This window comes from Zootoca vivipara, chromosome 8 (genome assembly GCF_963506605.1).
Source record: "Zootoca vivipara chromosome 8, rZooViv1.1, whole genome shotgun sequence".
In the NCBI taxonomy this organism is placed as follows: Eukaryota; Metazoa; Chordata; class Lepidosauria; order Squamata; family Lacertidae; genus Zootoca; species Zootoca vivipara.
This window is the reverse complement of record NC_083283.1, coordinates 55,380,704-55,396,315: the sequence shown is the minus strand read 5'-3', so window position 1 is coordinate 55,396,315 and position 15,612 is coordinate 55,380,704. Positions and strand designations below refer to the sequence as shown.

The 15,612-nt window shown below is 41.9% G+C and overlaps 1 protein-coding gene across 2 annotated transcripts in view; it reads left to right on the top strand.

The window, feature by feature from the left end:
- The window catches only part of MBP (myelin basic protein), a 98,212-nt gene that overhangs the window by 28,927 nt on the left and 53,673 nt on the right, over positions 1-15,612 (top strand). The window lies entirely within an intron of this gene.

The window sequence follows — 15,612 nt, the reverse complement described above, 5'->3', positions numbered from 1 at the left end:
AGATGGAACACAGAATTAATTCCTTCTAACATATAATGTGATTTCATTCAGTTAACTTTACTGTTCTGTCAACCTTTTCCTGGCTGTGCTCTTGAAGCATACCTTCTACAGTATGCTTTTTTACTATGTTTTTATATGTACTGTAAGCTGCTGTAACCTTTAAGGTGTTTTTTATTGTGCATTCTATTTACAGTGCAAAGAGTCTGGAAAACATGTCTGCTTAGTCTGAGTCAGAACCTCGCAATGGCTTCTTTCTGTTTCGTGCCCAACATAACAGCTTGGGAACCCCAAAGCACCTTCCTCTCGTCCTACGGGGTGCTGTGCGCCTCAATTCAGGCGTCGGGGGAAGGGCCGTCCTTCTGACTGCTCTCCCGTCCTTTCCTCCCCAGCTGCCTCCCTCTCTACTTGGTGTTGAGGCTCTTTGACGCTGCTAGGGCCTTGTCCCTCCCTCTCTGCTTCCTGACTCATGTAATCTGATCCACTACTGGACTTACTGCTCTGAGAGGAACTCGACCTGATGAGGGGGGGCTGTTCCCTATAAACCCTCCCTCTTACATCCGTCCAGAGTGGTTGGGGGAATCCAGCCAGATAGGTGGGGTGGTAATAATAATAATATTAATAATAATAATAATAATAATAATAATAATAATAATACTTTGACATAGGATTTCTCCTTCTTTTTAGCTGCATGTGGTAGTCAGGACAACTTTCCAGTGAGATTTCACAAACAGCAACACCTGTCTGTCTTTTGCTCTGTGTTTTGAGTTGCTATCTGTTGTCTTTGGTGCAATCACATTGTCACATCACTCGAAAGGGTTCTGGCAGGTTCTTAGCAATAAGTCCTGGACATCCACCTTCAGCCACCATATGTGAGAAAGAAGTAAAATCTGCAAAGTAAAAGCTGCAAAGGGCGGCGGCAGGGGAGTTGGTTATGAAATTGTTGCAGCTGTATGATTTGAAATACTCATATTATTGCTTGGGGAGATGGTTTAGTGAAGTTAAGGTGCGCTGGGGTGTCTTCAGCCCAAAGACCCTTAAACTCATTGCATATGGCCTGCAGCATTTTCCAGCTCTCTGGACACTGTGGGCCCACTCCTGCTCTATGGACCACCCCTCTGGGAAATGCTTCCTCTTCTATTTTGTGTGTGTGTGAGAGAGGGTGGGGAGGGATGGGATGGCACAGAAAGAGAAAGAGAAATGGAATTTCACAACCATGCAGCCTCAGCCAACTGTCAGTTGTGCACCCTCCCCTTCGACTTTACCTGTGGGTCAACAGCTCTTCGCAGGAAAATAATACCCTTATATACTTTTATACTTATGAGGAACGGCTTAGGGAACTGAGTATGTTTAGCCTGGAGAAGAGAAGGTTAAGGGGTGATATGATAGCCATGTTCAAATATATAAAAGGATATCATATAGAGGAGGGAGAAAGGTTGTTTTCTGCTGCTCCAGAGAAGCGGACTTAGAGCAATGGATTCAAACTACAAGAAAGAAGATTCCACCTAAACATTAGGAAGAACTTCCTGACAGTAAGAGCTGTTCGGCAGTGGAATTTGCTGCCAAGGAGTGTGGTGGAGTCTCCTTCTTTGGAGGTCTTTAAGCAGAGGCTTGACGGCCATATGTCAGGAATGCTTTGATGGTGTTTCCTGCTTGGCAGGAGGTTGGACTGGATGATTCTATGACTCTATGATTCTATGATTCTGTACAGTACTGCATAGGCATTATATAGTCAGTGCGGATGTTTTGAATAAAACCTATGTGCTGAACACCTTCCCTCAATTAGCCCTCTCTGCCAATGAAAGAAGCAATGGACAAACTGAACTGTAGCTTCCTTTAAAATAATCCAGCTGCATTTATGATTCCCTTCTTGTTTCATCTACCTGCTTCTTTTCAGCCTTTCTTTACATGAACTCTTGGAACAACTTGGAAAGTCTATTAAAACCATGAAGAGCAGGGGTACAATTACCTTAAAGAGGGGGAATATTGACAAATAGCTTCCCCCCCCCTTTCTCTTTGCAAAGCGCTCTTCAAATTGTCTTGTTTCTGAAGTACAAATGTTTAAGATACAGTGTGTTTTTGCTGTTGGTGACTTCTTATCAGGCAGCATTCGATCATTGTAGCCTACTTAAAATAATTAAGGCAGGAGCTGAAAGAGATGTTTTTGCAAGACAGGAAGTGGCAATGTTCTTGTGGCTTTGGTCTTCAGGGTGGAAGAGGTAATGGGGAGAGCGGAAGCTTTGTTTTCCCACATTCAGCAGACTTCAGTTTGTATCCAGGCTGATTGTAAATTTTAAAAACGGCATGAACTGCCCTGCAGAAACCAAAGCATGGCTTATTGATAACCTTCTTTTTCTTCAAATTATATTCCTCTCCCCCCCCCCCATTTCTGTCTGAAGGTAATTACCCCCACTATATGCTTTTAAGCTTGTGCATAAAAGATCGGGAGTTAGGGGTGGGCTGGGAAGTGAGCAAGTTTTCTGGTGATACTGAGTTGTTCAGGGTCATTAAAACAAACAAACAAAAGGATTGTGAAGAACTCCAAAAGGACCATTCACTGAGTGGATGAGCGGTAAAATGGCAAATGTGATTCAATGTGAAATAAAATGGCTGATATCCCAATGCCATGACACAAATTTATGGTGTAACTGCATGTTTATTTATTTCTTAATCCCGTGAACCACCCTGAGACCTGTGGGTACAGGGCAGTATAAAATTTTTAATAATAATGATGAGGATGATGTGTACGTTTCTGGTTTTCCCACATTAAAAAAAAAGGATATTATGGAGTTGGGAAAGGTTCAAAAAAAGGTCAGCCAAACTGATCAAGGGGATGGAGCAACTCCCTTATGAGGAAAAGTTGTGTTATTTGGCACTTTTTAGATTAACGAAAAGTAAGAAGGGACATTATAGAAGTTTATAAAATGATGCCTGGCACGGAGAAAGTGGATAGAGACAAGTTTCTCTCCCTCTCTCTTAAGACTAGAACTTACGGACTTCCAAAGAAGGTGAATATTGTAGTTACTTGAAAGGACTTCTTCAAGCAGGACATAGCTAAACGATGGAATGTGCTCACAAAGGAGACGGTGGTGGCCACCAACCTGGATGGCCTCAAAAGAAGATTAGACAAATTCATAGAGATAAAGGCTACCAGTGGCTACTAGCCATGATGCCTATGTTCCACCACGATGCCTCTGAATGCCAGTTGCTTGGAAAGGCAGATGGGCAGGGCGCTGTTTTCCTTAGGTCCTAGCTTGAAGGTTTCCCATAGGCACCTGGTTTTCCACTGTGAGAACAGGATGCTGGACAAGATGGGCCATTGGTGTGATCCAGCAGGACCTTCCTATGCCCCCATGTTTGTAAAGAAATAAATAAAATAAAAAATCTCCATTGATTCTGTTGCTGTGCCATAGCAGGGGAAATTATGGTTGGCTTATGAGCCACAATTCACATATGATTCTCTTGAACGAGAATTTCACTTATGAACATATTCATGCCCTCCCCAGAGAAACAGCCACATGCTTAAGACCAAGGAAGTCTAGAAGAAGAGTTGGCATCAGCAGAAGGAGAAATGTAATTGTCCCCCCTCCCCAAGATTATCAAGCCTGGATAGGAGAGGGAGGAAAGGAGCAACAGCACTGATGAAAATAGGAGGAAAGCGAGAAGCAAGGGCTGTGGGGAGGAGTGAAGATGTGTTCAGCTTTTCATCCTTTTAAGTCTGTGGCCTTTTAGGCTGAAGAACGTTAGCCATTCAGCTGGGCCTCGGTGGGTCTGCAATTTCATACGACCCATTTCTAATGGCAATATTTCTTAGACCAGGAGAGTCTGTGTCTGCTTCTAATGCATCTATCCATTCCTGCAGAGACACCAGTTTTATACAATAGCATTTCTGCTTGTTTTATAGCAGAAAGTCATTCATCAAAGGAAGATTAAAGTACCTCTTGGGAGGAACATATCTGGAAAAACCACTTCCCTGGAGAGCCTTAGTTACATGGAGGTACTCCACGCATTATTTTGATGATAAATAGACCTGACAAAAGATCCCTAAAGGATCTGCTCACAGATTTCTGGGTTGATATAACAATTTCAACTGGAAGCAGAATTCAGCTCATTAGTTATTAAGACTGACGTCCTGTGATCATATTCCAGTAACACATGCAGAATCAGGATCTAGAAAGAACTGGAGAAAAGATCAAAGAGAAGAGCAATAGAAAATAGCGGCGTCCAAAGCAAGGAGAGGGAGTCTGGGGCCTTCCAGGTGCTGTTGAATTTCAACAGCCTGAGCCAACATGAACAATGGTCAGAGATGATGGGGGGCACTAGGGCTATTCCTACTTTGTAGAGTCCTCATTCCAATTCTAATCTGACAATAGAGACCTGCTGACCTGCATGGGAATCCAGCCCTGACATCATGTGCTTGCTTGCTGGTGTCCATGTGTGATGGAAATGAAAAGTTGCTCCTCAGTCACCCAGCTGCTACATGTCAGGCTGCAAGATATAGGCTGGGAGCCAAGGGCACCAGCTTTTCATTTCTACCTGGCCTTCAGGAGAAAACAGGCTTAGCTGTGAGGTGTGATTGGGAAATATTCCACTTTTAAGTTTGCTTAATTGCCGTGAAACAGATTTTCTAGAAGTTCTTCTCATTCTTACTGTGTAATAGACAAGCTGCTAAGTATTAAAAAGATCACTGACACTTTTATGTGTTTTCTTTGCCATCCCATTGCCCAGAAGATCTAATGAGCCAAATCTGATGGATGATATTTGAGGAGGTAGAAAAGAAGTCTGTTGGGAAACTGCAAGCCAGGATTCCTGAGTAATGAAGCATAATACGGCTGAGTTTTCCACTGGCTTTGAAAGAATGTTCAAACTGAAAAGTAGACTATGTATTATAAAGGTCTTTTTTTGCAGGTGGGCAAATTCCCTGTTCTGCTCTCCTCTTCACATATGTGCACATCTATGTATTTATTTTTATTTTTGCTGTGGGCATGCTATCCAGATAGCCTTCTCTGCTGCATCTACTTTTTTTTAATTGAGCTGGAGTGACCAGAACTCCTGAGACTTTCTGATCAGAAACAGAGTATGCTCATGAGCTTCCCATATACTTTTGGGCTGTCCATAGCTGGAAGCAGAGTCACATCTGGAAAGTGAATCTTAGGTGCCTCATGGAATAGAAGGGCATCGGTAGGTGTAATTAGCCTAAGACAATTGCTATTTTGATAAGCCATGTCCGTCCACATTCTCTCATTTGATAAACATTGTCTCTCACCAGTAGCAGAAATGTGATACAGATCCACTCTATCTGAAAATAAAGTTCTGGTTACAGGTAGGTAGCCGTTTTGGTCTGGGTCGAAGTAAAATAAAAAAAATTCCTTCAGTAGCACCTTAGTTGGTCTTTAAGGTGCTACTGAAGGAATTTTTTGAAAATAAAGTAATCAGGATAAAATATAAGTCTCTCTCTCTCTCTCTCTCTCTCTGTGTGTGTGTGTGTGTGTGTGTGTGTGTGTGTGTGTGTGTGAGAGAGAGAGAGAGAGAGAGAGAGAGAGAGAGAGAGAGAGAGAGAGAGAGAGAATCACTTTTCATATATGTTCTTTTGCATGTTTTTTGTGTTTCTGCCCCACAATAAATTGTGTAGGATATCCTCGGTTATAATGTTCCATATATTATTGCAAATTTACAACAATCCAAAAGTAACACCACTTCATTTTCAGCAAATTTCTTCCTGCTTTTTCCAGTTACTTAAATCAGAGCTCTTATTAATTGTAGCAATTGATCAGCTCTCTTCTTTCTTTCTTTTTTTTAAAAAAAAACAGCAACTGATGATCAAAATGCAAGTTTTTGCTAGCTAATCCCAAAGGGGTTATAAGTCTAGCCAGATACATTTCCACAGTATGTTTCCAAGTGATTTCCTTTGCTCAGTTAGAGATGGTGTCCTTATTTCCATAATTCTTTCCACTGTTACGGTTTCACCTCTTTAGATTCCCCTCTTTGCCTGCCTTGTTAGAAAGAGAACTTAATCTTGATGGAGCAGTTGCGTTTACTGTGCTGTCATCCGCCATTTTACTTCAAGACAGCTTACTCCATAGGTTCTGTCACCAAATAATGCTCAGCTGAAAAAAGATTGAAATGTTCCTTATCCGTAGGGTATGTTCTGGAAATTAACTTGGGCTTCTTTCTGGTATTGCTTTTCTCATGTCAGTACATGTGCTTGTTACTGCTATCTGGAATTCATTGTTTTCAAATATAATTTGAGTTTACTAGAAATAGCACATTAATATTCTGGAATGCTATAACGGCCTTACAAACGTAGCCCCCCGTGATGGATGGATTATTTGTATGTCTATTGCATTATGAGAGAAAGAGTAACTAGAACTACAGGCTGGTTTTGGCATGTCTCGTTGCAGTTAAAATTGATACCTTCCCTTAACCACAAGATGTCATTAAACATCCCCTTTCATTTCCCAGGATAGTTTCTGGAGTTGCATTTGACCAAATGAGACGTGTGAGATAAGTTTCTTTAAAGTTTCAACCTGTAGTCTAGCTGTACAAGAGAACTTTTTTTAAAAAAAGCAACAACTGTATAGATATGACACACCATGTTTGGGTGAAAAATAATGGATTGTTTCTAGCAGAACAGGACTTTCTATTTGTAGATGAATCAGCTGTCACCTGGGAGTGAAAGGCAACAAGCCACTCCCTGCTATGGTATTTGGGTGAATCATTTCCTTGCAATTTCCACATCTTCACTTGAAACCATAGATATTTATCTGAAGCTGTTCCTGAAATTTCATGTGATATGAAGCTCTCTTCTTGCTAGACTTTCTGAGGTCAGCCAAATATTGCGCAAATGCCACTGTTGTTGTAAATAAATAAAACAAAATACTAAAATGCAACAGTTAATGTTTTTGATTTAGTATTTAGCTAGCCACATCTACCTGGTTTTAGTTTTTTTCTTAAATCTAAGGGAAATCTATATAAATCATCAGCATTGAAGGATTCCTGCTTGTGCAACACCGCTTTCCCCTCTCTCCTCTCCCCTTTCCCCATGTCCCCCTGGGTCTGTTCTGGGGCTTCCCCCCTACCCTCCAGAGCAGATTTGTGGCAAACTTGTAGGGGCACTAGCAGGAATCTTTGCATTGATGCAAAACTTACTTAGTCCAGTATTGGATACAAGCTCATAAGCTTCTGTAATGTAACACACTTGCTGATCAGTTACTTTGATTTGATTAGAGGATTTTAAGGAAGATATTTACATAGTAAAGCAAGAATGAAGAAAATGTAGCCATTCAGATGATGCTGGATTCTCATCAGTCCTGGCGACCATGACCAATGGCCAGGAATTATGCTATTTAATATCTGTTGGAAGCCATTGGGAGTAATCATTTGGAGATTTGGGGGTGTGGTGTCACCACACAGTATGCTGATAACATGTGGTTTTAATTCTCCATTACACCAGCAGAGGCTCTGCCTGTACTCAACTGGGGCCTGGATGCAATGGTGGTCTGGATAAGGGCCATTAAACTGAAATTGAAGAAGACAGACTGAGCGATAAGTGGTTCTGCATGGATTTACACTCCCTGTGCAAGAACAGCTGTATAGTTTAGAGGTGTTACTAGAGTCATCATTGTCTCTAGAAACAATGTTGTAAGGAGCACCTGTTACAAACTCCAGTTGGTAGACCAACTGTGCTTTTTCCTGGCCTGGCATAACTTGGCCACTGTGACTGACACATAGGTAATCTAATAGTTGGATTAATTTAATGAACTCCATTCGGGATTTCTCTTGAGATTGAACCAGAAACTAGTGGCCGGGGAGCGGGGACCTGGTTCTGCATATCTGCCACCTGTGTGGAGGTTCCTGCACTGGTAGCTTCTGGTCCCGTTCAAGGTCTTGTTGTTAACATATAAACCCATAAGAAATTTCCAGACCTGCTGCAAAGATCATCAGGGTAATTTTTATTAGAGGCATTACAACCTGCAGATTATTGTATAGCGGTGACCTGGAAAGGGGCATTTTCGACTGTTGTGCCTATTTTTGGGGATATCTTTCTCCTTGCTGATAGGAGGTGATATGGTGGGGGTGGAGGCAGGCGAATTGCTTCTGCTTACTGGGAGGGAGGGGGGAAAGGTGGTGGTGAGGTCAGCAAGGTGCAAACGCACCTAGCAGAGCCAATCTGTTCCCCTGCTAAAGCTTCTGCACTGTGCTGCCCTCCTTGCCACCTCACCTCTCTAAACCTTGGTAAGTAACAGCAACTCACCTGCTGGGAGGTCAGAAAAGCGCCTCCGCCCCACCTTGCCATCCACTATTGCCCCCTGCTGTACAGGAAGCGCCATCTGTTTACACATCATCTAAAGACTTATATTTTTGCTTGGGCTTTCCCCAGTTATTTGTGTTGAAGCTGTGTATTTTCTGAAGCTGTTTTTGGTGTCACGGGTTTTACGTTGGTGGTTTTATATTGTATATTTTATAATAATGTTGTGCACTGCTTGGAGATTTAAATGATCAGTAGTTTTGAAATAATGTTAAATAAGATAATGGGTAGTGTCGTTCAGCAACAGCTGGTGAGCCACAGGTTCCCCGTCCCTGCTGCAAAGGGAAATTATGTTCATGTTGAGCAAACATTTCACTTCAGGGTGCATGCTGCTGGCGCAATAGAAAAATCATTTTTTTAATGTTAGGAAATCTTTCATCCATTATATAGTAATTGCTGTAATTTTGAAAAAAGTATATTAGAAATTTCATTGATATGCTAACATCTTCGTACTTGGAATAAGAAAGGTAGAGACACCAATTGCTTTTCTCTCTGTTAGCATGGCAAAGAAGGGAAGCCTTGTTGTTTCCTTTTTTTACTCTGAGATAACTGTGGAAAATAATGAGCTTCTGACAGGGATGGCTTTGACCTGCAGATAAAAACTTAGTCCAGAATTGAGGAAAAGGGTTTGCTTTAGAGTACCAACATTCATGTGGTGGCGAGGGAGAAGGATGATGAATCGCAGCATAGAAATGAGTTAACAGCCTAAAAAGAATTATATAGTGGTTTCAATAAATAAATGTCCCCAGCATTGTGAAATAATTTCCTTTAGGATATAATTGTAGATTAATTTGACAGAATTATCCCCTTTTTACCTGCCGGGTCACTCAAGGCGTGGTGATTACTAACATCCAGGCCTCAAATCTGACACTCCCTTATGAGAGTGCCTTGAAGTTGACCCTTGTGCCCATGAAGCACCATAGCTCACCTGCGGCAGGTGAGACGGAGCAGGTGGGCAGTCCAGTGAAGAAAGGCAAACACCTTCCTACTATGGAAGTTTTTCATTGAACCAGGAGCCATCCCCTAGAATTAGTCCAGCTTTGTCCCACAGTACATTCACTGAAGACCTTTGCTGGTTCCCCTAATCCACCCGTCCCCTTAAAGAAACTTAGCAGGCCTTGGGCTGATTAACACCCGATGGCCCTTTAAATGTATTGTGGGGGGTTATTGGTTTGTTGTTAATTTTACTATGTATTTTGTGGTTTGTATATTGTAATTTTATGTTGTGAACATCCCTGAGATCTGCAGAGTTTGTATAATTTAATAAATAGGAGCAATAATAATTTCCTATGGACAATCAAAAGCATTTTACACCATTAGCCAACTACTGAAAAACAAGTGTGTGTGTGGGCGCACGCCTCTCAGTGTCTCCAGTTGCCAGCCTACCTTTCCTGCTTCCTAATTACTATTATTAATTGTGTTTATTTGCTCTCTTATGGTCCAGATACCACATCAGCACTCTGTTGCATTAACTGTAGTGTACTTGTAGTAGATGGCTTTAGGAGATCACATTATAAATCTATCCAGCTCCTATTTCTCCCCAGGTACTTTTAGCACAGAGCTTTTGCAGTGTCCGAGATATAATGTCCATTACACATCACTTCCAGGTAGTTTATATCCCGCAGGCTTCTATGAGGCTGCCTGCATTGTTCCTCAGTGAGTTCTAAAAGAACATTGTTATTGCAATATTCACATTTGTGGCCTAGACTCCTTTGAGAGCCCAACAAAGGCATACTCAGCCTAATGTCAGTTGCCACTGTCATGTTAATAGTACATTCAGCACATTTCCAGAAAGTTTAGCTTGACTGAAAGACTGGAGTATGGACAGAAGAAGACACCTCCCCAGCAATCTCAATCATTTTCAGACATTTCACTGCCATGCATAGCTGTGGTTAAGTGAAGGAGGGGACCTCAAGGCCTCAAGATCATAGCCTGTTAGTCAAGTTGATGAACAGGTGACTACTAAATATTACTGGGCACATTAAAGCACAGGGATGTGCATCCTTTCCTGTCGTGATTTACGACAAGGGGAAAATTTTGAGAGAGTCAAAAATTTAAGTTTGTTCCTACTTTTATTCATTCTGGTTTTATATAGTTTTATTCCAATTTGTTTAATCCCATTTTATTTTAATGGCTGTTAAATATACAGTGGTACCTCGGTTTACAAACACAATTGGTTCCAGAAGTCTGTACTTAACCTGAAGTGTACTTAACCTGAAGCGAACTTTCCCATTGAAAGTAATGGAAAGTGGATTAATCCATTCCAGACAGTCCGTGGAGTACTTAAACTGAAGCGTACTTAACCTGAAGCGAACTTTCCCATTGAAAGCAATGGAAAGTGGATTAATCTGTTCCAGACGGGTCCGCGGAGTGCTCAACCTGAAGCGTACTTAACCCGAGGTATGAGTGTAATTGGTTCCGGAAGTCCATATTTAACCTGAAGCGTACTTAACCTGAAGCGAACTTTCCCATTGAAAGTAATGGAAAGTCGATTAATCCGTTCCAGACAGGTCCGCAGAGTACTTAAACTGAAAATACTCAAACCGAGGTGTACTTAAACTGAGGTATGACTGTACAGACACATTTCTAAAGGAGAATGTTGTGATCTCCCTGCAGAATTCAGAATTTCAGGTTTATGCAGTTGCACATAATTCTATTTTGGTGTGAGTTAATTTCTACTGGTGTTACCTGGTTCTGATTTCATATGGATACAAACTTTCCATCGTTGAATTCTTGTGATTGCCAGATTACCAGATGCAAACAAATCTCAATCTATTGTATCACAATAGTACAATATCTGCAATCTCACCTGAATACGGAATTTATCAGTGAAGCTAAACAAATTGAAGAAGATGGGAATGTTACATGCCGCGTTCAAAACTCCCATTGTTCTAGGCACTTTTTGCGACAGGGAATTTCAAAAGGGGGGGGGCAGTTTCTGAGCTCTGGGTGCAGTACTGCACCTAAGATTTCATATTAAAATTGCAGAGTGGAAGGAAAGGAGGAGGTTTTTCTGCCTCCCCACTTCCAGCTACTCTTTGAAGACTGGAGAAGAGACCTTCTTAAGAATATTAGGGGTGTGGGCAGGGGAAGGACTAGATCAGGCATCCCCAAACTTTGGACCTCCAGATGTTTTGGACTACAATTCCCATCATCCCTGACCACTGGTCCTGTTAGCTAGGGATCATGGGAGTTGTAGGCCAAAACGTCTGGAGGGCTGCAGTTTGGGGATGCCTGGACTAGATCATGTGAAAAATGAACATAATGTTTTAGCTGCAGTTATTCATTTTCAACTTTGTATTCTTGTTATTAAAAAGTGTGCTTAGACATTCCATTGTTGCACCCATAACCCAGGTTTAAGGTGTCATTTAGCTCCTGACTTTCATATCTCAGTTTCTAACACTGGTTACATGGCTGGTTCGTTTATTAGCATTGTTTAATTTCAAATCATTAATGCTCCCATGTCATCCCAGAAACACTCTTCAATACCATTTGTGAACACAACACAGAGGAGGGTTATTGTTGTTTTTTCATTTTCTGCTGCTAACATTTTAGGATTATAGGTTTTATTGCTCTGCACTCTGCAATAAACTCAGAGCAGATGTTTAGATCTTGCAGCATTTCAAACATTCTTGCTTCTGGAATGTACAGGTTTATAACTTCAGGGCTATGATAGGTAAGGCATAAAAATCAGTGCCTGAAATAAATTACGTCTTTTATTCTGGAAAGTGGCTTTTATTTATGACATTCCTGTATTCTCGGCTATCTCTGCCTGATTGCTTAATGGCTGTACTAATGTCAAGTCAGAAGTGTGTAAACAGTGTAATGAAAGAATTTGTCTCTTTCACTTCTCTTGGAAGCATCAGAGCAGCCTATTTGTTCTTTCTCAGTCTCTCACCTAAATCATGGCCTTGGCCTGTTAAGTCTCAGACACCTTGCGCCTTCAACTTGCCTGAACTCTGGGTTCCATCCTGACTTACTCATTTCAAAGCCTATGGGCTGTGTATCACAGGCAGAATGATTGAAACATTCAATCCAGTACCAGCTGGTAGTATCCCTCCACTCAGCCCTGCTTGGATCCAGCTGGCACAGCAAAGAGGCTTTTCTTCACCACCTGCCCCGGACAGTGTGAATGGCAGGGCTGTATATGTTGCAGTGGCTAAGATGCTCCATTAACCCTGGAGAGTGTAGGTTATCCTGGCCTTGATGGTCTGACTCTGTAGAAGGCAGCTTCCTGTAACCTGCTGGTGGCCAGGGGCTTCGATTGCCTCCTGAGTTTGGATCCAACCCTCAATTCTACGTTAAAGCCCGGGAGGTTGGCCGCACTGCTCTTACAGCTATTTCCTATGTTTGGGAAATGAGGTGGAGCCATTGAAAATCCTCGCGAACTCTTGTGCTACAAAATCAGAGATAACCATGAGGACAAGTGTTCTAAGATGACTTACTTAGAGCTATATAAATGGCAAGCAAGCACATGGAGAAAGCACAAAGACTGGGGTGTGGTTCTGTTTTGACAGGAGAATCATTGAATCGTAGAGTTGGAAGGAACCCCGAGGATCATGTAGTCCAACCTCCTACAATGCAGGAATATGCATTTATGCAACCATCCCATACAGGGATTGAACCTGCAACCTTGGCATTATCAGCACCACACTCCAACCAGCTGACCTATAGAAGAACAGTTGGGGACCCCTCCCCACCTGATCTTATTCACTTTGTGCAGCTTGTGGCTCCATGTTAAGTCTTGCAAATCCCCTTTGCCACCTTAAATTTGCATTGCTCTCTCCCTCTTCACTATTTTCCTCATTTAATTTCTTGTTCATCTCCTGGCATCTTTTTGTACATTTTGTTCATTTCCCTTCTCTTTGAAATAGTTATTTATTGTATGTTCCCTTCCCTCTCCTCTACGCTCACATACCTTGCACTCCCCCAAATCTACTCTGGGAGGTTTGTTGGGGTGCACAGTCTGAGGAGAGGGAAGGGAAGTTTTGCTTTGTGAGCAGGTGTTCTGCGCACAAAATGGCTTCCTTGAATATAACACCTTGTAAGTGATAAGAGAAATCTAGCCTTCTCAGAAGGTGTTATTATGTAATGTTAGAAAGCTTTTTTATATAAAGAGAGGGGAAGAGCAATAATTTATTTATTTTTGGCATTCAAAATTAATCTCCCCCATTCTGCTTTGATAACAAATCATTCCAAAATGTTCCACTTCGCAGGCATCTTTGTCTATCATTATTATTATTGTTATTATTATTGTTATTATTATTATTATTAAATTTGTATACCACCCGATACCTGTAGATCTCAGGGCAGTTCACAACATAGAATTACAATATAAAAAAGACAAAAATACATAAGAAAAAACAAAAAAACAAAGACAACCCAATAACCCCACCACCACCACACATTTAAAAGGGCATCAGATGTAAATTAGCCCAAGGCCTGAATTTAATAAGATCAAAATCCTGCAGATACTGAAGCAAGCACAAGAGAGCACTAGAACATTTGAGAAGCACTGTGGAAGACGACAAGATCTTGTCAGAGATTTCCCATAGCACAAGAATGCACAATGCACCACTGAGACAGAAATAACTCAATGAAGCTTTGGATCATTCGGAGAACAATGGCATATATTCTGGGTATATGTGGAAGAGACTTGACACGCCAACGTAAATAAGGCTGCCACAAAACAGCCACTTCCAGTAATTTTTAAGCTGTCATTTGTCTTTTAAAGCAAATGAGTGTGATACACAACCTAATTCTGTAAAAGAGACTATGTTCACACAAACACCAACTTTAACAAATCCATAACACCTTAGAACATGTGTGTTCTTGTTACGGACCCACCCACAGTGACCCACCCACAGGGAGCAAGGCCTTACCCAAGAAAGATGACCAAACTGGACAAGGCAGCGTTCTGGGATTTAAAAATTGGCCACAACTTTCTTTGGCCAACTGCGGTCCTGAGGTCAGGTGCAGTTGGCTTTTGTCAGCTGAGGTGGACCGGACAGTAGCCTGTTTCATTTCACCTGTTCTCCACCCTTGAAGTAAGCAATACCTACTTAGTTCATGCAGCAACAAAGCATAGACATAGGCATTGAAGCTGCAATCCAATGCACATTAATCTGGGTGTAAGTTCTGTTCAACTCAACGAGCTTACTTCTGAGAAGACATTGACAGGAGTGCACTCTGCATCGTCTTTGGTTGTGGATAGGCTCCCGTTTTCATCTGTATTAGAATAAAAGTTTTCATTTGTATTAGAATAAAAGCAATTAATATAAACCTCATAAATATAATATTTGGGTAATTAAAACACACACCCAAACAGGTCATGATTCTCTCCAGCCAGCTGAAAGACTCTAAAGGGAAGAGGCTCTCTCCACTCTTTTCATTAAATTGTGAGCAACGGATTGCAGGACATCTTAAGACACTGGGAAAGAAAAAAATAGACAGCTGGATCCGAGTTAGGTTTTTACATCCTACTCTGTAGTAGAAAATTCTCACAACATCTGGTACCCACTAGCAAACAACATTCTGGTTTTGAGATATAAAGCCCTACAATACTTAGGACCTAAATACTCCATGGCTCTCCTTTTCCCATCTATACTTGCTCAGACGTTATTATCTGGAAGGGGCGCCCTCTGAACTGTGCTTCAGCCGCCAGGCCACTTGCCTCCGTATGGTTTGTGAAGATTTTGTATGCTGAATAAGAGCATCAAAACCTGGAGGGGGAATCCCTGTGTAATCATGTCCCATGAATTCTGTTCATTCTGTATCCAGTACATCTAAGCAGCCTAGCAGGGCGTCATTCAGCTTGGTGGGCCATAGGAACATAGGGAGCTGCCTCATGCCAAGTCAGACCACTAGCTCAGTCTCATCTGCAGCGGCTGTCCAGGGTTTCAGATGCTGTGGATTAACCTGAGACCTACAGGCAAAGCTGATGCTCTACCGGTGAGCTGCGGGCATTCCCAAAGTCAAAATTGGTGGGTTAGACTGCAGGCATGGCAAGGCCAAGTCAGAATTTCAATTGGTTCTTACAGTTTCATGGCCAATGTGCTGCTTCCTGTTCTATGCGGGCTCCTGATGTCCTCCAATGCTCCTGGATAGCTCAGTTGGTTGAAGCGTGGTGCTGATAACGCCAAGGTTGCAGGTGCCACCCCCATTTGGGACAGCTACATATTCCTGCATTGTAGAGGGCAGGACTAGATGATCCTCATGGTCCCTATGATTCTTTGCTTCCAAAACCACAGTGTAAGGCCAAGCTTTTTTGAAACAAATTCAGGTACCTTCAAAGAACCTAGCCCAGT